Source organism: Castor canadensis, chromosome 15 (genome assembly GCF_047511655.1).
Source record: "Castor canadensis chromosome 15, mCasCan1.hap1v2, whole genome shotgun sequence".
NCBI lineage: Eukaryota > Metazoa > Chordata > Mammalia > Rodentia > Castoridae > Castor > Castor canadensis.
This window is the reverse complement of record NC_133400.1, coordinates 53,075,786-53,098,570: the sequence shown is the minus strand read 5'-3', so window position 1 is coordinate 53,098,570 and position 22,785 is coordinate 53,075,786. Positions and strand designations below refer to the sequence as shown.

Genomic DNA, 22,785 nt, shown 5'->3' with positions numbered 1-22,785 from the left:
CAATGAGTGGGCTGGCTAGAAAAGGGTTTGTGGAACTCTGCTGGTTGGGGCCCAAGATATCCCAGTGAAGTCTGGGCCCACAGTGGAAGGAAAGTAAAGAAGGGTGCAGAGGAAGGGGCCCGGTTGCCACCTGGCTTCATTCACAGTATGGACAGCTTTTCTCATAGAATATGTTGAGTACTCTACTGAACTATAATTAAGATAACCACACTGTAATATGGTGGACTCCAGGGTAAGCTCATATAGGAAAGAAGGGTCCCAACTGTCTAAAAAATTTGAAAACACATGCCTCAGGTAACTTCTGAGGCCCATCTTAGCACTATGATCTGTGATTCTATTATTCATTAAACAGTCCTGGGCAGTGCCAGAGAAGACAGGCAATGTTAGCTTTGCTTATTTAGGCACCTAAAGAAAAATGTCAAGAATTCACAGTTAGAAAAACACCCCATGGCTCCTCATTTATCTTGAGAGCAAAACAAACTTGCTTGGCAGATCACGGAGGTGGGAGGACCCCTCCCTACTGCCCATGGATATTTATTATTCCAAGTTGATTCTATCTGCATGTTCACTGGGACCATGAGACAAGGTGAGACCAGAGCTGACCTATAGGGTGGTGAGCAGGGTCCCAGAAAGCAACTGAGAGTCACTGGACTTTGTCCTCAATGGATGCAATATTTATATTAAACTTTACCAGGAAACAAGGTCTGTGACATATGGTGAGATGGAAATCCCACCATGATGTAAGTAAGAATCCACCCTCATGAAAGGAAAGGCTGCATTGTTGGAGGTTAAGTGAGATGACCAGGGTGAGCCTATGCAGCTGGTTGAAGGAAAGGTACAGAGACCAGCCAGCTGGACTAAGTCTCTCTCAGGCTCTCTCTCAGCAGCTTTCTAGGACCAATAAATATGTCATTTTTCCTCACCTTCTGTGTGAAACAGACAAGGCCAAGATGGGGCTTCTTAGCCAATCACATTATACTTAAAATGACATTATTGAGAGACTGTACTAGAAAACTTTAGTAAAGAAAACTGAATTTTAGACAACAAGACCAAAGTGTGGGAGCAAGTTACTTAGCCAGCTCCTCATTTTCATCTCATGGTGGCTTTATGGTTCTTTACTTCACTCAACAAATATTTATTACATGTCCACCATGTGCCTGGTACTATTTTTGAAGCTTGAGTTACATCAGTGAGCAGCACAGATGAAAATGACTGCCTTGGGGGAGCTTATATTCTGTGGTACAGTATGCTTGTCCCTTGCTCAGGGTCCCTGCTGTCCTGAGGGGTGTGTTGCATGAGCATTTGGGAAGTTACAGTGTGGAGGTCGTAACTCAGGCATGGGTGTGAGATCCTGTGCCAGAGCCTTCACCTCTCTCCATAGGCAGTTCTTTCACCTCACCCATGTCCATTTTCCCTTTGTTAAAGGGGACAGTAATAGTACCCCTCCTGGTATCTGGAGGGTTGACGGAGGTCACACTGGAGCACTTAGTGCCGTGCCTGCCACAGCAAGTGGGCAGCCCTGTGCTGTTAGTTCTCTGCCTTTGTCCTGCAGTGGTGCAGTTTGTCCTCTGTTTGGTTGCCATGGAGCTGTGCTTGTGATCGCCTTCCTAGGATGTGGTGCTGTGAGATATTTGCACTTCCTTCGCCTGCTGCCCTGCTGAGCAGATGCCACCCTTTGGGGAAGGAAATGGCCAGCTGCCCCCAGGTCAGTGGTGAAGGTCTTGGCCATTCTTGGCTACTTTCTCAAGGAGCTGTCTTCCTCTTCAGGTGGACCCACTCAGGGCCCTTTTGCTTTTTGGACGTGGCTGGAAGACTGTTCTGGGTGAAAAGACTCATGCTGCACCCTCCCTCCTAGGCTCCCTCTGTTTCAGGCTCTTTGCAGCCTGATTGATGTGTGACCCAGGGCTGATGGCTTAACTTCTCTGCGTCTCAGATTCTTCATCAGTATAATGGAGATAACAATGCTCATTGCTGAGGGATGCTGTGAGGGTTGGGTGAGGCAAGGAAGGCGGAGGAATATGTAAATATAAGGCATAGCACTTGGTTCCCTCATTCAAGCCACATAGCCTGGCTGTAATCTAACCAAATTTTTATCTGCCAAACACATCTGATCCTATCCAACTTAGTCCATTTGGGCTGCTATAACAAAATGCCATAAACTAGGTAGTTTATAAAAAGCAGGAATTTATTTCTCATCATTCTGGAGGCAGAAAAATCCAAGATCAAGGTGCTGGAGGATTTGATGTCATGAGAGGTGTTTCTAGGCTCACAGACAGTGTTTTCTTGCTGTGTCCTCACATGGTAGAAGGGGTAAGGGAGCTGTTTGGGGGCTCTTTTATAAGGACACTAATCTCATTCAATGAGGACTCTACCCTCAAAACCCAATAGCGACCAATGTTCCCGCCTAATACTATCATGTCATGGATTAGATTTCAGTGTGTGAATCTGGGGGTACGCAAACATTCAGACATAGCCTAACTCTCACCTCTTTCAGTATCATCTTCTAGACTTCATCCCAGCATGATGAGTTAGCACACTGAGTCTCAAAGATAGGCTGAACACTGGTAGTGTATGAAGCATCCACAGCTCTTGGTCTGAAAGATTCTCAGGGCAGGGCCCACTTGATTCTTTGTTGTCACCTCTCCTTTACTCTCCATGGAGCTCAGCAGGTAAGAAGAACTCATATGTGTTTGTTCCCATGTGGGTGAAGGCCAGGAGTTGAAGGCCGCTCACTTCATGTCATGTAAAGTGTTATTCCCTGTGGCTCAGAGATCAAAACCTAGACTTTCTTTCTGCTAGGAGCCATGAAATAAGTTTGAAATACACAGTAGTCCCCTCTTATCTGTGGTTTTGCTTTCCAAGGTTTCAGTTGTCCTTGGTCAACCACCGTTTGAAAACATTAAATAGAAAATTCCAGGAGTTAAGAGTACATAAGTTTTAAAGTCCATGCTGTTCTGAGTCCCGTCCCAGCACAGCCAGCAGGTGAATCTTCCCTTTGTCTATAGTATACACACTGTATATGCTACCTGCCTGTGACTCACTTGGCAGTTGCCTTGACTATTAGGCTAACCATTGCAGTATCCCATGGCATTCAGGTAACTCTTATTTTACTTTGTAATGACTCCAAAGTGCAAGGCAGTGATGCTGTAATTCAGATATGCTAAAAAGAAACCAAACTGTGTTCCCTTTAAGTGAAAAGGTAAAAACTGTTTAAAAAGGAATCATTAAGGAAAGAAAAATATCATATGAAGAGGTTGCTAAGAGCTATGATAATTGTGAAGAAGGAAAAAAAATCTTACCAGTTTTGCTGTCTCACCTCACACTGAAAAAGTTACAGATGTGGTGCTTGATAAGTACTTAGTTAAGATGGAAAGGCAAGGGCTGAGGATGCGACTTAGTGGCAGAGCACTTGCCTAGCATGCACAAGTCCCTGGGTTTGATACTTAGTACTGCAAGGAAGCAAGATGGAAAAGGCATCACATTTGTGGATGGAAGACATGAAAAGGAAACGTGTTCTGGGAATTGGCTTGCAGTGTGGGTCAAGTTATAGAGCACCTGCCTAGCCAGTGTGAGGCCCTGAGTTCAAACCCCAGTACCATGAAAAGAAGAAAGAAAGAACAAGAGAAAGAAAGAAAGAAAGAAAGAAAGAGAACATGTTCCAATTAACAGCAATGTGCTGCTCCAGAAAGTATAGAATTTGGTAGCACTTTCAATCTTAGGCAGGAACTTGGGAATCTTGGAGCACCTCCGCCTTGGATAATGGGCTATTTCTGTCTTTTATTCCTCAATGCTTGACTTTCTTTCTTGACCCCTCAAAGGTCCAGCCCAGTAACTAAGTCAGGGGCAGCTTTTGGTGCAGAGACCTGAGAGCGTTCTGGTTGCTTACATTGCTTGCTCTGCCATTCTGGCTACCTGGAGTGTTGGCCCCACATGATCCTGTAGGCTGATTCATAATCCTCTACACTATGCACTCCCCAGCCAATCTTTCCTGTGTTCTCTCGGCCATCGGCAACCCCCAGAGGCTCCTGATGACCTTCCACAGGGGAGGTTTGTTTTTACATCATCAGATGGCTTACTTGAGAATTGCACACTGCACAGGGCTCTACTGACAGCACCAGGTAGGGGAGCCTGGGTAAAAAGCCAACCAGAGAGGTAAGGCTATCTTAGGATAAACTGTCCAAAGCTCCAGCTTCCATCTGATTGCTGGAGTGACAAAATGAAAGCGTTAATACCTAATATAGGAAATGGCCTGTCTGAAGGGTCAGGCTAATTACTTTTCCATTCCCTATTTATAGTGATCTGGCTATAATCAATCATGCAATAAGAGTCACCAGATTAATCTGGGCAGCAAGAGTACAATGATAAGTTTAGAGATGATAGAAGCTAATGAAGGCTAATGAGAAAATAGAGAGAACAAATGCCACTAGGATCTAATAAGACTCAGTCTGTGAACCAGAAAGGAAATCCATCTCATCACGTTTTTTTTTTTAATTAGCCACGATCTGTCATTGTTTTTAAATCGGTGAACCTCAGCTTCTCTTCTGTGGTGATAGAATTGAAGGATACATTTGCATAATGGCACATTCAGCTATGGTGTTGATGAAATAAGGTCAGTCTTCAATAAAACAGGACTTCCAGTATTTAAGTTCCTTCTACTTGGATCTGATCTTCATTTGTTTTAATCAATAAACTATGATTTTGGAATTACCCTGTTCCAATTCTCTGCTTTACAAAGGCCTTTCAGCTGCTGTGCTTGCACTTTTGGGTACTCCAGATTCTCTGAAAGAAGTTGGACTACCCACCAAGACCACATAGAGAGTCAATTAGAGGTAAAGGAAGGTCATATGGAAAGAAGAGACTCTGAGACTACACAGAGAAAGAGAACTCCAACCATCCTACCTTGCCAATTGAGCCCAGCACCAATGGATGGTCCAGCTGAAAGCACCCACACAGGTGAGCTCTAGAAGGATCAGCAGAACTATTCCACTGAGCCCAACCCTGGCTGATGAATCATGAGAAATAACAACAGAACTGTTGTTTCAAGTCATAAACCTTGGTGTAGCTCACTATGAGACAGCCCAGTTGTAAGGACTGGCCTTCATCTTTTAAAGGGACTCTTGAGTGAACCACCATTGTTTTAGTCAGAATCTACAGAGAAAAAGAAACAATAGGTTACACAGACAGACAAATTTTATTTAATTGGCTTATATGATTGTGGAAAGCTTTTGAGTTCAAAATTTGATGGGGGAGGTCAGCAGGTTTGACACTCAGGAGAGTTGAAGTTAAGTCCAAGGGTGGTCTGCTAGCCAATCAGAAAGAGCCAATGTTGCAGATGAACTCTGAAGGCAGTCCACTGGGAAATTCTTGGTTAGGGAAGGTCAACTTTTTGTTTTATTCAGGCAATCAGTGGATTGGATGAAGCCCAGCCACATTGTGTAAGGCAATCTGCTTTACCCAAATCCACTGACTTAAATGTGACTGTCATCCAAAACACCATCACAGAGCCAAGTGCCTATAATCCTAGCTACTCAGGAGGCAGAGATCAGGAAGATCATGGTTCAAATCTAGCTCTGGACAAATAGACCCCCATCTCAAAAAAACCATCACAAAACAGAGCTGGTGGAGTAGCTCAAGTGGTAGAGTGCCTGCCTAGCAGCATGAGGCTCTGAGTTCATATCCCAGTGCCACAGAAAAAAAAGTCCTCACGGAAACATTCAGAAGAGTGTACCATGGCTCTGCCAAATGACACCTTATGTTAAGTATCACAGCATCATAAAACAGGTTTCTATGATTTTGCCAAAAGGGTAATATGTGCTTTCTGAAAAGAGGACCAGGATGGGAAATAAAGAGACTTCAATTTTGATGCAATTACTTCTACTAACATCATCAGTGAATCTGTTCATTTTTTTGAGCTTCAGTTTCTCCACTGGTTTAATTTTGTTACCTACAGCTATTATTTCTTCTTAAGGACAACTTCAGCAAGATGTTTATTCTTAGGGGAAAAATTTAAAGTCACTAAAAAACATAATCATAAACAACCCAAAGACCTTGGTCTCCATTGTTCTGTACCATACACGAGAGGAAATTAATCTGTAAAGGATCACAAGCTATTGGATCAGGAAATTTCTTTTTTGGTACTGGGGTTTGAACTCAGGACCTGCACCTTGAGCCATTCCACCAGCCCTTTTTTAGTGATGCATTTTTTTGAGATAGGGTCTTAAGAATTATTTTCCTGGGCTGGCTTTGAGCCATAAACCTCCTGATCTCTGCCTCCTGAGTAGCTAGGATTACAGGTGTGAGCTACCAGTGCCCAGCTGGATTGGTAGTTTTTTTTTAATCACAATAATAAATACTGTGTGAGTATGAGATTTTCATGTAAACATCCTTACAATAGTAAAAATATTCATGAACACTTAGAGGAAGAAATATCCATCTAGAAGGAGCATTGACTCCTTCTGTTGAGAGATAGTAGGAATGTTGGATGCTCTACCCACTTTGGCAAATGTTCATTTGCTGGGTAGAGTCACATTTTTTTTAATGGATTGACCCCATCTATGCTCCAAAATGGGCCTTATTGATCTAAAGCCAGTAAGAATAATCTTACAAATTGGCTCAGGGTAAAAAGCATGGCTTGAATAAGGGGAAAAAAAGTTATCCTTCTGTGTGGTGTGACAAGTGCATTGATAAGAGGCCTACATTAATTGCAATCATTCCTAAGTCAGAAGTCTAAGGGCTAAGCCAATCAGCAAATTGCATAAAAATAGAGCCATAACACAGATCAGTCCAGACTTGAAACACTTTTTCCCTTTGTACTTTTATTTATAAGATCTGATATACTCCTTTTATTTTCTAAGCTATTTTTGAGTTAGAATGTCCTCTACTTCTGACCTAAAGCATCTGATATCTGATATGCTGCATCTACCCTTTGAGAAGACTTAAACTGTCAACCTTTTAACCTTTGACTCCTCATTGGTAAACTGTCAGAGTGAGATCATTTTCCTCTTCCAACAATTTGAGATTTTATAGTTCACCTGTTTAGGGCTCAGATGGACCCAGAGCTTTTGCTCCTATCAGGCCAAGGTTTGCACATTTGAGAAGTTACCAAGAGAGCAGGAAAAACAACTCAGATAACAGTTCTAAAACAGACTCCAGACAGAGGACTCTGTTCATAAAAAATATGTAAAGTATATCTGCTTCCTACAGTGTGTATGCATTTATTCTAGTTTATTCCTTGTGCTGTAATAAATAAATTCAATCTCTCTTCTATTAGATAACTCTTATTTTTGCCAGACCGACACTGAAACCCTGAGTGCTTCTCAGATGTTATATTATTTTAAGATCAAAAGTATTAAGGTATAACTTATATACAATGAAAGGTACCCATTCTGAATGTATGGTTCAAATGCACATATACATATAACCATTGTCACAATCAAAATATGGAATAGTTCCATCATCTCTGAATTCCCCCATGTCTCTGCAGTCACCTCTGCCAACAGTACTGGCCTGAGGCCACTACTTTTCTGTTCTGTCTCTCTAGATTAGCTTTGTGTATTTGAGAATTTCATATAAATGGAGTCATGTGTCATATTTTCAGTTTCTATAAAATAAATGGAAAAGCCAGAGAAACCCCATCCACCAGAATGGGGATCACGAGTATAGGTTTGCTTGGCCAGCTTTTCTTGGCACTGTCCAGATTGAAGACAGCCCATCTTGCAGACTCAGCGTCTTGATACTCCATTTCTCATGATCTCACGCTCTCTTTGTGGCATTCTGTTTTCACTACCATTTTCCTTCTCCCACTCTTGGAGTTCTATTTCCTTTCTTGGCATACATCTGCCAGTTGGGAAGCTGAGCAAAAATTGGAACCCCTGGAAAAGCATCTTTGCCAAGGAGTCTGCTAATCTTTGGGGAGAACCAGACAGGAAGTGTGTCCATTTGGTTCGTACTGACATCCCAGAGAATGTAAACTCCCCATTTCCTCTCCAGCTGGCTCAGGACTGGCCTCTCTGACACAATGAGGGCAGCTTCAGGTTCTCATTATCTCACAGCTGGACATCCTCACGTTCTCTTGCCCCACCCCACAGTGCTATTCTTGCCCCTTCTTGCCAAAAGTTTTGCTTTCTTTCTTCATCTTGTTCACCTCCAGATTTAAAAGAGTGTGAGAGAGAATGACAGACTCATCTCTTAATCATTTCCTTTCCTCCCTGAACCTGTCTGGTTCTTCATCCATGTGCAGAATATTTTTTATTACTGACTTGACAGGAACAGGCTTCTGGAGTCCAGCTATTATTTGACATATTGTCGTTATTCTTCCCAGTAAAAACACTTTCACCAAAGAGCAACTGGCAGTAACTGAATACGTCTGTAGAAAAGAGAAAATGAATATGGAGTACACATAAGCCTGAGAACAGCCACCTCACCCCGCTCTAGTTCTCTAGATCAAGAAGGCAGGCAGAAATTCTGGATCTTCTACAGTGTGCGGGCAGAGCAGCAGTTCTCAAAGGCATTAGTATTAGTGCTTTAGTTATTATTGCTGTGTAACAAGTTACCCCCAACTCAGTGACTTCAGATATCAACCAACATTCATCATTTTTCACAGTTTCTATGAGTCAGGAATGTGAGAACAACTTAACTTGGAGATCATGACTAAGGACTCATAAGGCTGCAGTCAAGATGTCACCAAGGGTTATAGTAATCTGAAGGCTCAACTGGGGTTGGAAGATCATCTTCCAGGGTAGCTCATCCTCAAGCTGTCAAATTTGTGCTGGGAGTTGGCAGGAAGCCTCATTTTCCCTAGATATGATGGATGGCCTTCCCCAAAGAACATGAACTAAGGAATAGAGCACAGGAATTTCCATGCCTTTTAGCTCCTTGTCTTGAAGTCACATGCTATCACTTCCATTAGCTATAGTTAGAAATGAGTCACTAAATGTAGCCCACAGGCAAGGAGAGGATAATAAGCCTTTACCTTTGGAAGGATGGAATGTCAAAGAATTTGTGAATATATTTTTAAAATATTACATCTAGTCAAGACATACAAACCTTTGGGCCCTACTGCAGACATCCTGAATCAGATACTTTGAGTTTGATTCCATTGACCTGTTTTCACATGACCCTGAGATAGTTTTGATGATGGCTAAGGCTGGAGAACCAACACTTTAGACTAGAAATCACTGAGAAAACCTCAACCTACTTGTAAGTACAGATACAAAGGCTCACCAACCAGGGCTACCTTGTAGAAGCTGAGTTTTAATGAATCTATTTAAAGGAATGACCTTACTTTAAGTTAATCCACAGCAAAGGTGCAGTAGACAGAATAATGGCCTACTAAAGATGGCCATGTCCTAATCCCTGAAACCATGAATATGTCACGTTACATGCAAAAAAGTTTTGTAGATGGGATTAAGGTAAGGATCTTGAGCTGGAGGTTATTTTGGATTTATAGGACCAATGAACTCACAGGGCTCCTTGTAAGAGAGAGAGAGAGAGAGAGAGAGAAATAATCAAAAAAGGTATGTCATGGTGCAAGTAGATAGAAGTTTGAAGATGATGTTACACTAATGATTTTTAAAATGAAAAAAGGAACCATGAACAAAGGAGTGCAGTCAACATCTAAAAGTTGAAAAACCCAAGAAAACAGATTCTCCCCATAGAGTCTGAAGAAAGAACACAGCCCAAATGACCTATTCTGGACATTTGAGCAACAGAAATATAACGAAGTACATTTGCATCGTGTTAAGCCATGAAGTCTGTGGTAATTTGTTATTACAACAACAGGAAACTCATAAAAAGGTGTTCTTATTTGAAACTCCATTTTGGTGGAACAGGGGGAAGAGTAGGAGAGAAGATAAGCTTCTTCCTTAGCTGTTTCCACAAGGAGTGTGATGCTATAGTTCAGGTGTCCCCCAAAGGCCCATATGTTAAAGGCTTGATGCCTAGAGTGGTGGTGTTGGGAGGGGGTGGAACTTTCTGGAGGTGGGGACTAGTGGAAGGAAGTTAGGTCATTGGAGGTGTGCTCTTGAAGAAGATATTGGGACCCCAGCTCTCTCTCTCTTTTGCTTCCCAGCTACCAGGAGGTGAGCAACTTCTTCTACCACATGCTTCCATTTTGATGTACTAATTCACCATTGGCCCCTTGGGGCAAGAAGGCCAATGGACCATGGAGTAAAAATCAGAGAACATAATCCCAAATAAATCTTTTCTGTTCATAAGTTGATTATCTCTGGTGTTTTTCTTATAATAATGGAAAGCTGGATAACACAGGTGAACATGTAGTTTGTTGAAGGTTCCATACTTGTGTTTTTTATTTGCAGAAAGGAAATGTTCTAATGTGGAATATAGACCCAATACAAATACAAACAATGTTATGAAAAAAAGGTCATGCTAAGGGTGAATATGTGGTTGATATACTTCCTATACAAGAATGAATATAGAATTTTTAAACCTGTTGAAATCATGATAAGAAAGGGACTAAGGTAGAAAGGAGAAAAATAGGGAAGATGAACCAATTCAGGTTAAAATACAATATACATGGAAATGTCACAATGAAACACCCTGTATAGCTATCTTAAACAAACAAAAATGTCATATTTTTACAAAAATGGAGAACAGGAAGGCAAAACAGATACTGTATGGGGGGGTTAGTGAGAGTGCGAGGGCGAGGACATAAGAGAGTGTAGGAGGGTGAACATGGTGGAGATATTATGGACTCATGTATGAAGATGGAAAAATGAGACCTGTTGAAACCATTCCAGAAATGGGAGCAAGGGGAAAAAGGAGAGTAATGGAGGAAGTAAATTCAAGTATGATATATTGTAAGAACTTTTGTAAATGTCACAACGTACTTACAGTACAATAATAATAAAGACAAAACAAAACAAAGCAAAGCAAATGAAATGTTCTAGAACTTCACTGCCTCATATAGTAACCAATGGACACATTTTGGTAAATTTACATTCAAATTAATTCAGATTCTGTAAAATTCATAATTCAGTTTCTAGTCCTATTAGCCAGCGTGGCTAGTTGTAATGTATTGGGCAACACAGAAATAGAGCATTGCAAAAAGTTCTATGAGATGGTGCCTCTCTAGTCTTTGATCATTCGCAATTTTAAATAAGTTTTTGTAAAAATCTCACTCCACATGCCTGTGACTGTAAGTTTGTACTTATGTTAGTCAGCTTTCTGTCACAACAGCAAATACCTGAGAGAATCAACTGATGAGGAGAAAAGGCTTATTGTGAAAGTCCCAATCTATGATCAATTGGCCCATTGCTTTGAGTCTGCAAAGGCAACATATTGTGGTGGGAGTTTGTGGTGGAACAAAACTGCTTACTTCATGGCAAGGAAGCAAAATGAGAGGAGGAGAAAGGGGGTTGAAGGAACACCCCCAATGTCTTAAAGACCTCTCACTGTGCCCCATCTGTTACATGTTTCTTTGCCTCCCAATGGAATGACACTGGAGACCAAGTCTTAACATAGGGATCTTTGGGGACACTTAAGATCCAAACTATAGCAGTACCATGAGATTCCTTTAAGCCTGCAATTTGTATTTATGTGCAGTGCTTGATAACTAGGCTTTTAAAACTGGACTCCACAGGTTCTCAGGGATTAAGAGGTGATGTAGAGACCAGAACACAGGATATAAGGGGCACCCACCTATGTGTCCCTATAGAAGAAGAGGATGGGGGAACAGAATTGTCATCCTGTTTCCAAGGTGAGTTTCCCTCTTTTGCTTTTTATCTATTGAGCTCATTGTTCCATTTCATTTGAAGAAAGATACCACAGCTTTACCAAGAAAATGAAAAGTTTGAGAGTTTGAGGCCAGAGAAAGGGAACCCACCCCACCCTTCCTGTATCCCCATCTAGGGTCTTCTCCAAGTCATTAGGACAAGATTCCTCCTCACTTAACACCACGACTAGAAGCAAACAATCATTTACATTTAATTATTGACAAGGATGGTCATCTGGAGTTTCTGTCTTTTGATGACTTCCTAAAAAATTTGATCCAAAAACTATTTTACAAGATGCAGTAAATTTGAAAAGTACCATGTTGAGTTGATCATTTTCTTCCTAGGATTAACTCAACTATTTTATATTTATATTCCCAGAAATATTATATTCTTTTGTATTTAAACACACCACACACACACACATACACTTGTGCTTTATGGAACACACTGTACTTGTCTATTGCAATAAAGTTTTATGGTGATTCTGATCCAAAACAACAAAGTTTGGATAAAAAGGTAGTCTTTGGCAGTTTCTTCCAGATATCAAATTCTTAGCCCCTAAGGAGGTTCTTCACTGAACTGACAGCCTCTTTGGTTTAGGAAAGGCCGGCTGGGTGGGTGACATGGGCTTCACATTTGATACATGGTGTTACTAAACTACACATATTGAGTGTTAAAATGTTGAGTACAGTAAGTGCACACTTCTTGCCTCTGACAATCATCTCCCTTTACAAACAGGGGCCTTGACAGTATGACTACCTGTTAATTCATTTTCCAGCCTTAAAAAGTGCCATATTTTGGCTATAATTCATTGAGTGCCAGAGGGTGGACACACACCACTAGATTCCAGGAAAAGGGCAGCTCCATATCACAGCAAAGTATCCTGAAGGTTCATGATGGTATTCAAAAAAGCTTTGCTACTGGAGTGACAGCCTAAAGTTTACAAGGAGATGCTTTAAGAATTGATTTCCTTTCCCAGCTTATGTTTGGCTGGGAAAGGAAAAGGAGACAGGAGGAACGACCATCTCATGGAGTATGTTCATGATACCCTCCATGGCAGAAATGAGACTCATGTGTCCCATTTGTAGCCATAGAAGCTGTTTGCCTGTCCTAGCCATGTGGGCAGCAACCAGGGCCAGGCTGGAAGGAACTGTGGACGTTATAGGACAGCTGCTTCAACTGCAGAAGACAGGAAGTTAAGGAGGAGGCTGGCTTTCCAATGCCCTATGTGAGGGAATTTCTATTTCCAGAGAAGCAAAGGCCCTTAGTCCACAGTGCCACTTGTAGAGGTGGGGCTGGCAGGGAAGGGCACCACTAAATCATCTAGGAATAGGTCAGCTGCTGGGGGACCTGTGGTTCATCTGCACTGAGTTGCTGCATTTCCACTAAAGCAAATCTGCTTGATTTGCTCAGGCCAGGATGCCCTCTATCAAGAGTTTCTTTGGCCAATGGCAAAGTTCAGAGGCCACTTTACGTGATTTCTCACCACCACAGCTGTCCCTCTCCATCCAGCAGGGGTATGCTATTCACAACGATAAGAAGAGTGGCGAATCAGCTCCGTTAGTCAGCACTGTTGAAACATCACTGAAGTACATTCAGGTGCTGCTAACAGAATAGGCAACTGAGTACCACCGAGAAATGGGTAAGCACATGGGCTCTGGTCTCAGACAAACTTGAGTTCAAATCCCAGTCGCGGCAGGCATAGGATACAGCAGGGCAGGGCTTAGGGTCAGATTCATGAGCCTGAGTCCTACAAGTACAAGCCAGAGCCTGTCTTTATTTAAAATTGAGATATATAGTGCATTATGGAGTTTTTTCATTAATTTTGATTTTTAAAAACATTGGCTCCCTTACACATTTTGTATCCAGGTTGAGTGCTCACTGGCCGTGCCCAGTTGCAACTTAGCACAGCCCAGTCACTTACCAGCTTTGTATGGTTGGGCAAGTCTCTTTAAGTTTTGCCTCTATCATCTATAAGCAGAGTGACTAATGGAGTCTGTTTTATAGGGTTTTCTAAAGTTAAATAAGATAATGCCCTTAAACTCTTAGCACAGGCTTGGAGTGTAGATAAACTCAATAAACTCTGGTTCTTTGTTAAGTCATCCCATGGTAAAAATTGGCATGTCACAGAGTAGCCCTTGATACTGTATGTACCTCTTGAAAGAGTCATTGGCTTGAAGAGAAATATGCCCAATGAAGCATATTCCTGCCAATAAGACAGAAAAAGAGCCACCAAGACATTTCTGAACACCAACTGATATTGTAGTCCATTTTGAATAGGGATCCAGATTGTAACTCGAGTTGGGCTCCAGGTTGTAAAAACCACATGAACAAATCCACAGTTCCCGGGGTAGAGGACATGTCCTTTGCTGAGGATCAGCCCAAATTGTGGTGAGTTTTGGAAAGCAGCAGTAAGCACTTACGCATCTTTGACTTCCGACTTCAGCTAAAGGATTTGCCAGGCATGGGTAGGCACTGCTGTCTTCAGAAATCAATTGCACACTTGTGAAAGCCTGCCCGGCCCCGGCCAAGGCTGCTCTCTGCCCTGCAGTGCATATAAACACACATCATGAGCGAACTCGGGGGAAAGCTGGGTTTAGGAACACGTAATACCAGCCACTTCTACCCTTCTACCCTTCTACACATCCTGGAAAATGACAGTTTGTGCTTTCCATGAACATTTTGCTATTTCAAAAGACCCATTGTTTAATGTCTCATATAAATACACAGCAGTAAAGCTGGATAGATTTCATGTTTACCAATGGCATTGAAATTAAAAAAAATTCATCCAAGACATTCATGCTAGATTTGGGGAAATTGTGACATTGTCCCATGTTTGCAACTTTATGTATTGAAAACTTCTCTTATTTCTGCAGGCAAAATTCAATGCTAAAAGGAAAGATAATGAGAGAAGCAATCAACGACCTTTTGAGTTTCAAAGATCTTTATTACTTGGATTCTGGAAACAGCTTGTGATAGGCAGAATATGCTTCTCCCCCCAGCAATAACCATGTCTCTATGCCCTGAGCCCATGAATACCTGAATCCAAAGTACTCAATATGCCTTGAATCCTTTATATGGAACTGTGTTGTCCAAATAAGGCTCTTTACAGATGTTGTTAAGGATCTTGAGATGGAGAGATATCCACACAGATGGATTATCTACGTGGGCCCAAACGAATCACATGGGTCTTTCAAATAAGAGACCCAGCTGTGGCTAGGGAGATGTGACTATGGAAGAGTCAGAGTGGTGTGTCCTTGGTGGCGTTGAAATGGAGGAAGAGACCATAAACCAAGGAATGTGGGCAGCTTTTAGAAGCTGGAAAACACAAGGAAATAAGACATGTTCCTGTCACATCCTGAAAGAGAGAAAGGGAGCCATCAAGCCATATCTGGATACTGACTTATCAGTCAGTTGGGCTGGGGTTAGATTGTGGCATTTACAAAAGTGCTTATAATATGCATATCCCATTTTGAACAGGATTCTGAGATGACCTCCTGGATGTGAAAAACCATGAACAAATCCACAGTTCCCAGGGTAGAAGAAATGTCCTTTTCTAAGGTTCCACATAAATGAAGGCAGCTCTATTGACACCTTGATTTTAGCCCATGGTGCACATCTAACTTACAGAACGATGTATAATAAACTTGTGTTATTTTAACCCCATAAGTTTGTAATGATTCTTTATGTTAGAAATAGGAAGCTAATACATGCCAAAATTATATAACTTTCAACTAGTCATTTTCATGAAGTAGTGATTTATTAGATATTCAAAAGCAAATGCTAACACAGTATTTTAATTTTAATATTTTTACTGTTGAATCTTATGTCTTAGTTTTCTTCTCTTCATTTCTGTCAGGATGGCATGGCCTACAGATTCTTGATGAGGCTGTAGAAATGAAAAAGGAACCTGGAATTATTCTTCAAGATCCCCTTTTTTTAAATTTGAGAGGTGAGCAAGCTATATTCCTGCACTCCAGGACATGCCCAGCAAGATTAAATGTCGTAAGCATGGGAACCGGGCCATATAGAATGAGATGTAAATCCTTGGGATCATTTTGAATGAAACATAAATATTGAGTTTGCATGAGGGCCACAGTTTCTGGGTGGTTGATTCAAACTTTGGCAATAAGGATTTAGAGGGAAAATTCTCCAGTTTAATGGCCTCCAGATGTTCCTCTGGTCCCAGCTGAAAATTCTTCATCCATTATAGTTAATATTTTTGTCAGCAGCAATGTTTTGCTGTAGTGTCTCCAAATTGGTGGTAGTGACCATTAGTCATCAAACAAATCCCAAATAAGAGTTTAGCCTAAGGGTCATTTTAATTAACAATTACTTATTAGATAGCTGTTAGAATTTTCTCTTATGTGATTTTGATGATAACCAGTCACTGAACTCACATATAAAATGCAATGTCCAGTTTTAACAATGGCAATGGACTCTGCCATAGAATTTAGATTAAATGCTCCCATTCATGTCGATGGTGGTGGTGGTGAACATGGAAGCAGTTATTTTGAGAAGCACTCTGGAAACTTCAGATTAAAAAAAGACAACTTCCATTTTCTAAAAAACCATATGTTGTGACTACTTGTTCTTCACAAAAGGTGACTGCAGGATTTACCTGGGATGTGGCTTTAATTATGTAACAGGGTCTGAAAAGAAGTAAATTACTTATATTCAGACTTCCAATTTTCTCTATTTGAAGAATAAGAAGAACACGGCGTACTTTTCTAGAAGCCTTTTCTGCTCTCTGCTGTCAGTGTGCCATCTTGAAGTCATAAGGAAAGGACTACTGTGATGTAGGGTAAGATTATCACCTAGTGATGATACAGGAGATGGGTGGAGTCGGTCACCTTAGAAAGGTGTTTGCCTGGTTTTTTTGTTTTTTGTTTTTGTCTATTTTTAAGGGGCTTGATTTATAGCTTACTAACAAGGCACTGACATTGTCCTGCAGCTTTCACCAAGGGTTTTCATCTGTGCTTATATTCATTAGTTTGACTGGGTAATTTTAGAGTTTGACTCACCAGGGCACTTGGTTTCATGGTAATTAGCGCTTGGATAATAGGCCTGTCCTTCCACTTAGCAACTGAATCATTTGTGGCTACTGGAAGTTAACAGAATATCTTTGAGTCTTTGTATTTTTTAAATAAAATGATATAAAATCATTTGGCCCTGCACTATCTTTAATTATTCCCTTGGCCACCCACCTAGCAGAGAACTTTCAGAGTTTCACTGCACAACAGAGAAAAGGCTCTTTGCTAGATCCATAAAGACAAAGGAAAAACATTAGCACAGACTCAAAAATGCAGATTTCTCATTGGGGAAGTCACCTGTCTTTCCCATGTTCCTACCTTCCTCCTCACTCAGGGTTGGACAGAAATGGCGTCCATAGCAGCTCTGACTAGAAGGGAGAAAATTGCAGGGGGACAGCCCCATCTGGAGTGATTGATGGATGTACAGCTTAAACTGACAAGATTTTAAACAGTATGTGTTTACAAAGTCTCTCAACCACTGGGAAGTACTTTTACAAACTTAAATCATGGCCTCATTCTTTTATGACATTTTCTAGTAAGTGATCACCACACCGTCAGCACTCTGCGTCTGTGGATTCAACAGATGGGTAGGAAATATTGAGAAAAAAATTACATCTACAAAAAATAATTTTTCCTGTCATTATTCCCTAAACAATATAGAATAATAACTATTTAAACAGCATTCACATTATATTTGGTGTTATAAACAATCTAGAGATGGCTAAAGTACACAAGAGGAGTGTGTGGGTTCGATGCAAACACTAGGCCACTATACATAGGGGACTGGAACAGCTGTTGATTTTTGGTGCTGATGGGAGTCGAGAAAGCAATCCTCTACTGATGCTGTGGGACAACAGTATAAGATTTTCTCACTATTCTGTGGACCCCTTTGATGCCCCAGACTCATTTACCTCTGGAATTCCAGCATCTATAATTTCACAGGGGATTCTATAATTGCCAAAGCAATGAGTACTATTCCCCAATGGTCAGGAACTTAACTCTCTGAAGCAAGAAAATGTTTTCCTTTGCCAACAGAAGACTTGGTTTTCCTTCCTTAAAGTCAGCATGCAATGGTTTGCTGATCCCAGTTGACATTATATGATGTGGCATTTTGTGACATGATAGGTAAAAAGAAAGAAGTGCATCCCAGATGATATGATATGTTGCAATGTAATATAAGGAGGAATGAGACAGAAGTCCTATTCAAATTTTCAGCATCTCTCAGATCACAATGTTCAAGCTAATTATAATTATTAAACATTCTAATCACAGCAATAAAGAGAGCTAGCACTTATTAAGCTCTACATATGAAGCAGACACTCTGCATTACACTCATTATAAAATCTCACCCTCAGAACAAGCCAACAGTGAGGTACCGTGACATGGCTAAGAGATGAAAGGAGGCTGTGTAAGAATGGTGGCTTCTGAGAAAACAAAGGAATGTGAACTCAGGCTTTTCTGGCTTTATATACTTTTTCCCTGAAGGGCAGCAGAAAGAATCTAGTTTCTCTGGTTGAGATCTGTCATGTTCACCTTTTCAACTGGATAGGGAGAATGATATCTAGGGAATGTGAAACATTTTTACTTCAGGCTTTCTGCAAAAACCAAAGGGTTGTGGTCCTGAGAAATGACAGAAAATCTCCAGAACTGAGAAAACTTATTAATGAACTGGAATCCTTGTGTCCCCATCAGAAAGGGCCTCCAAGTTCTTTGAGTGCACCTCTCAGACCAACCCTTTATCCAAAGCAAGATCTCTGCTTTATAAGTGGTCAGGGCACCTCTGTTGGCACACTTTGAGTGCTGCGGAATTTTCACCCTCACAAAGGCAGACAATTCTGGTTCTATAACAGACCATTTTTCCCAATACTCAGTCAGGAATCTCCCTCCAACATAACTTCCAATCTTCGATTTCAGTGATGTTCTTTGATTTCATGAATACTAATCTAATTGCTAATAATAAATCATGAATAATAAACCTAGTTTGTCTTTTATAAGAATGCCCTTGTCTCTGAAATCAGAAATCTTGCCCCCACTAGACTTTCTTGCCTTCTCTCACGTGTATGTGTGTGATATTTAAACCCTTCACTATCTTAGCTGGAGCAAGAAAAAGTGGAAATTAACGGGCTGGAGGCGCTTGGGGCTTACTGGGAGAGCTACTATCAATAAACACACACTTAAGTGACAAGAGCCTGTGAAGGAGGGGTTGGGGTAGCTCCTTTGACCATTAGGATGCTGACAAAGAGTCTTTAGAGTCTAAGAGGTCTCGGGGGTCAGGGATAATCTGGCTGGTATTTGAGCCCCTAAATAGAGCTTCGGACACTCAGGTTAGTCTTTAAGAGGCCAGCCTACCATGTCTAAAAAAGTACCCAGGAAACAAATCTAATCACTCTAAGAGCATACTTGTCCCCTGGCAGCTCACGCAGTCATCTCTGAGAAGAATATGATTTACAGAAAGGATGGATAAAGTTACTATGACACTCTAAATTCTCATGGAGACAACAACCACAATTCCTACTCCCTTCACCTCAATTTCTTTTCCCCAACATTTTGTAAAGAACTCAAATTGAGAAAAGCCCACTAATGGCACCAAGAGTCATTCAGTCCTTCAAATATTACCATGGTGCCTTGACACATGCCATCTATAAGAATAAGGGCTTAGTGTTTTAATATTCAACCTCAAAGACCCAAGTGCATGGCAAGAAGGCTACCAAAGAGTACCAGTAATAGAAACTCAGATTTAATATTAATTTTATATGATGGTAAATTGTTTGCTTTTTTATCTCACTGATGTGTTCAGAAGAGTTAAGTACCTGAAACTTGATTACAAACTGACTTTGGAGTTTCAAATCTGCATTAATATAATAACACAGATACTACTTTATCATGTTTTTTTCACTTAAAATGATACCTTTTCTTCTTTTTAACTCAGTTATGTTGATGCCATGCCTTGCTATTAGCTTCAGTAACATGTATTCGTTGCCATGCTAAATGAATACAGAGCAGATTATCCCCAAGAGTTCAATGTCTTGCGTAGGGTTCCATGATTCAGAATAGTAGAACCCAAATAACACATCAATCTTTGGTTCAGTGCTGTTCACCTTGCATAATTCTTCAGAAATTGAACTAGGCCACACAGAGGCATGAGAATTAAACTCACATCAACACATTTGAACTCCAGACCAAATGGAAAATACTAATGTCATTAATTATATCTATCAATTAGATAATTAAAAAGAAAATAAAACTTGTCTTCTAAACAAATCAGAAAAAAAAAAACCCCACAGGTCTATATGAAAATCTTACCAAGGGTTAGTTCTTAACTGATAAATGGTCCCCTGTGGTAATATGTGAGCCATTTGTCTTAGAGTAAGCTCTCAGTCATGCCAAATTTTCTACATGCATGGGGTTTACCTCCTTTCTTATCTAAGGAGCCTTTAGGTATCTGCTAAGAGTAAGGAACAAAAATGCTTTTATCAAAGAAGATGTTTGGTGGCCAAAGGTTAATATTGTAGAGATACAAAACAGGCCTTTGCAGGGGTATGTGACTCTACGTCAAAGCCACAGATCTGGCTGATCTCAAACTGGCCTCATTATTAAAGGGTAAAGTTTAAGGAGAATTCATCTAATTCTTTGGAGTTTAAGATAAGCTCTTATTGATTGGATACAGCAATCTATTTCTTTGATGGCAGTTAGAAACATTCTTTTTACTTTTAGGTAAGATATGTGTTACTTTTGGCTCTAAAAGAGGAATTTTTATCCAACATTCTCAAAGAATTCTTCTTAGATTAATTCATTTTAGAGAGGCATAAGTTCCTTGCTTCCATTTTACAAAGATTTAAATGAGTGTCAGAGGTTCAGAGTCTGTTATCCTCCTAATGAAAAAGTCTTCTGCTTCATTTTGAAGAACCTCAAGAACCACAATTCATGTCAAGAGCATGAACTTTAAATGTTAGGGCCATGTACACCCCAGAGAGTTATCTGAGCAATTGCTGGAATCAGTGCTCTTCATCTGACCATCCATCACTCATTCATCAACCGTCCATACACCACCCATCCATCTATCAACCATCTAGTACCCATCTATTCACCCATTCATCCATCTATCTATCCACGTATCATCTACCCATTCACCATCCATTCATCCAACACCATCAAGTCAGCCAGCCAGCATTGAGTTAACAGGTAAGTGTATACCTTCAGTCCATAATGGATTAAACACTAGCCCTTTCACTTACCAGCTGCATAGCCTTGGGAAAATTATTCAAATCCTCTGTGCCCTGTCCTTTTAAATTTTGTTTGGGTGGGGACTGCACCAAAGGCCTTACCAGCAAGTATGCTACCACTAAGCTAAGTCCTCAGTCTTCATCTGTAAATTGCAGAGCATGATGGCATGTACTTCACAATATTATTGTGAAGGTAAAAATGAATTAATATAAAGTGCTTAAAACAGTCCTTGGCACATAACATAACAAATGGTTGCTATTATTATTATTATATTTTTATTTATTGATGAAACCATTTAGGCACAGAAAAGATGAGTATAGTATAGGATACATAAATCAGGAGTTGTTCTGGTTGTTTGTTTCTTTTTCACAGAAAGTGGAAGAGGAGAACCAGGGTAGAGATATGAAGTGAGATAATTTTCAGAGGTTTAAATGATTTGGGTTTAATTTTTGTATAAGAGTTGAGTTCCAATAGTGGGTGTTTTTGTTTGTGCTTGCTTTAGTTGTAAATCAATGACCAAAATCACCCAAAGAATGTTGAAAAGACTGTATTTACTTATTTATCTGATCAACGAAGATCATAATACACTTGTGGGCAAGTATGATTTTTATTTCTGCCTGACACCCCAGCACCCTAGGTCCATAACCCACGGTCCTTGGAGTAACTGAGAAGTAGGAATAGTGAATGCTTTGAAGGAAATAGCTCCAGAAACTGGTCACCATCTGGCTCAGGGAAGGGAAAATCTACTGGGGAAATGTCCTGAAGCAGGATGGGGAGTTAGGTCAAGATCCAAGTAGCAGGTCAGGACCCAGGTTTTACAAACCAGTTGGTCTGAAATTCTGCCCTATTCTCAAACTAAAGTCTTTGTGTGTGAGTTTAAACCATTTCTTCTTGTTTTGTTCTTAACAGAGTCAATAGTCACTCATGTGTTCTTTACTGTTTCTCTGTTTCTTCTTTTTCAAACCAAAATGACCTCAGTGGGCAGAACTTCTCCTTAGAGAGGTTATGCCTTGAACCTTTCTCTATTTCACTCTTTCCGATTTGCTCTCTATTTTAGTGTCTGGGCTTGAATTGGAGTAAGAGTCAGTATGCAATGCGTATTCTAGGAAGCCTGTATCTTTGTTAGTCCTAAATTAACACATTCTGGTGTTGAATTTAGCAATTTCTTTCAGCAAATAACACCCAGCCTTTTGATCTCCACTTCCCACTTAATCTTCCCTGTCCCACTTTTGCAAAGACACCCTGGATGGTCTCCCTTCAAGCCTTCTGGGAAATCAGCTATTTGGCATTATGGATTCTAGTCTGATTGCCAGGACTTTTCTCTGTCTACCTAAATTATGGTGGCAGAGAGAATTAAAATACAAAGACAAAAAAAGTTATTTTTCTACCCCCAAAATGTCAAAATTCTTTGCGGCTTTCACTCTCTCTGGCTTTTTTTTTTTTTTTTCTGATAACAATGAATTATGGTTTCTGCTGCTGCTTTTATTGGCTTAGCATTTGGGGTCATAAGAATGTAAATGTTTCCCCAAGGAAAAATACATTTAGGGGATTAGCTAAGATTGTTTCTTTCATTTAAAAATTTTTGGTTATAAAAAGAAGAAAGAATCTGCTGAACTAAACTAAGTCAAACAGGAAGTAGAAAGCAGAGACCCCCAGCATTTGGGACTCTGGTAGATCAACTCCACAGGCCCCATTTTTGTTGGCTTAGCTTTAAATAGTTCTATTTTAAATCAAGGACTGTCATAGTTAGATGTATTTATATTTGGGCCAGGGCACATAATCACTAAAACTGATTT

General features: G+C 40.5%; 1 long non-coding RNA gene across 2 annotated transcripts; it reads left to right on the top strand.

Moving 5' to 3' along the window:
• The first annotated feature begins 1,570 nt into the window (after positions 1 to 1,570).
• Positions 1,571 to 10,195, top strand: LOC109676317 (uncharacterized). 2 transcript variants are annotated; one of them, XR_012441806.1, is made up of 3 exons: positions 1,571 to 1,705; positions 4,736 to 4,953; positions 10,070 to 10,195. It is a non-coding gene; the product is annotated as an uncharacterized lncRNA (long non-coding RNA). The 2 variants fall into 2 exon arrangements; XR_002211535.2 differs by having other exon boundaries at positions 1,581 to 1,705; positions 4,775 to 4,953.
• The last annotated feature ends 12,590 nt before the right edge of the window (positions 10,196 to 22,785 follow it).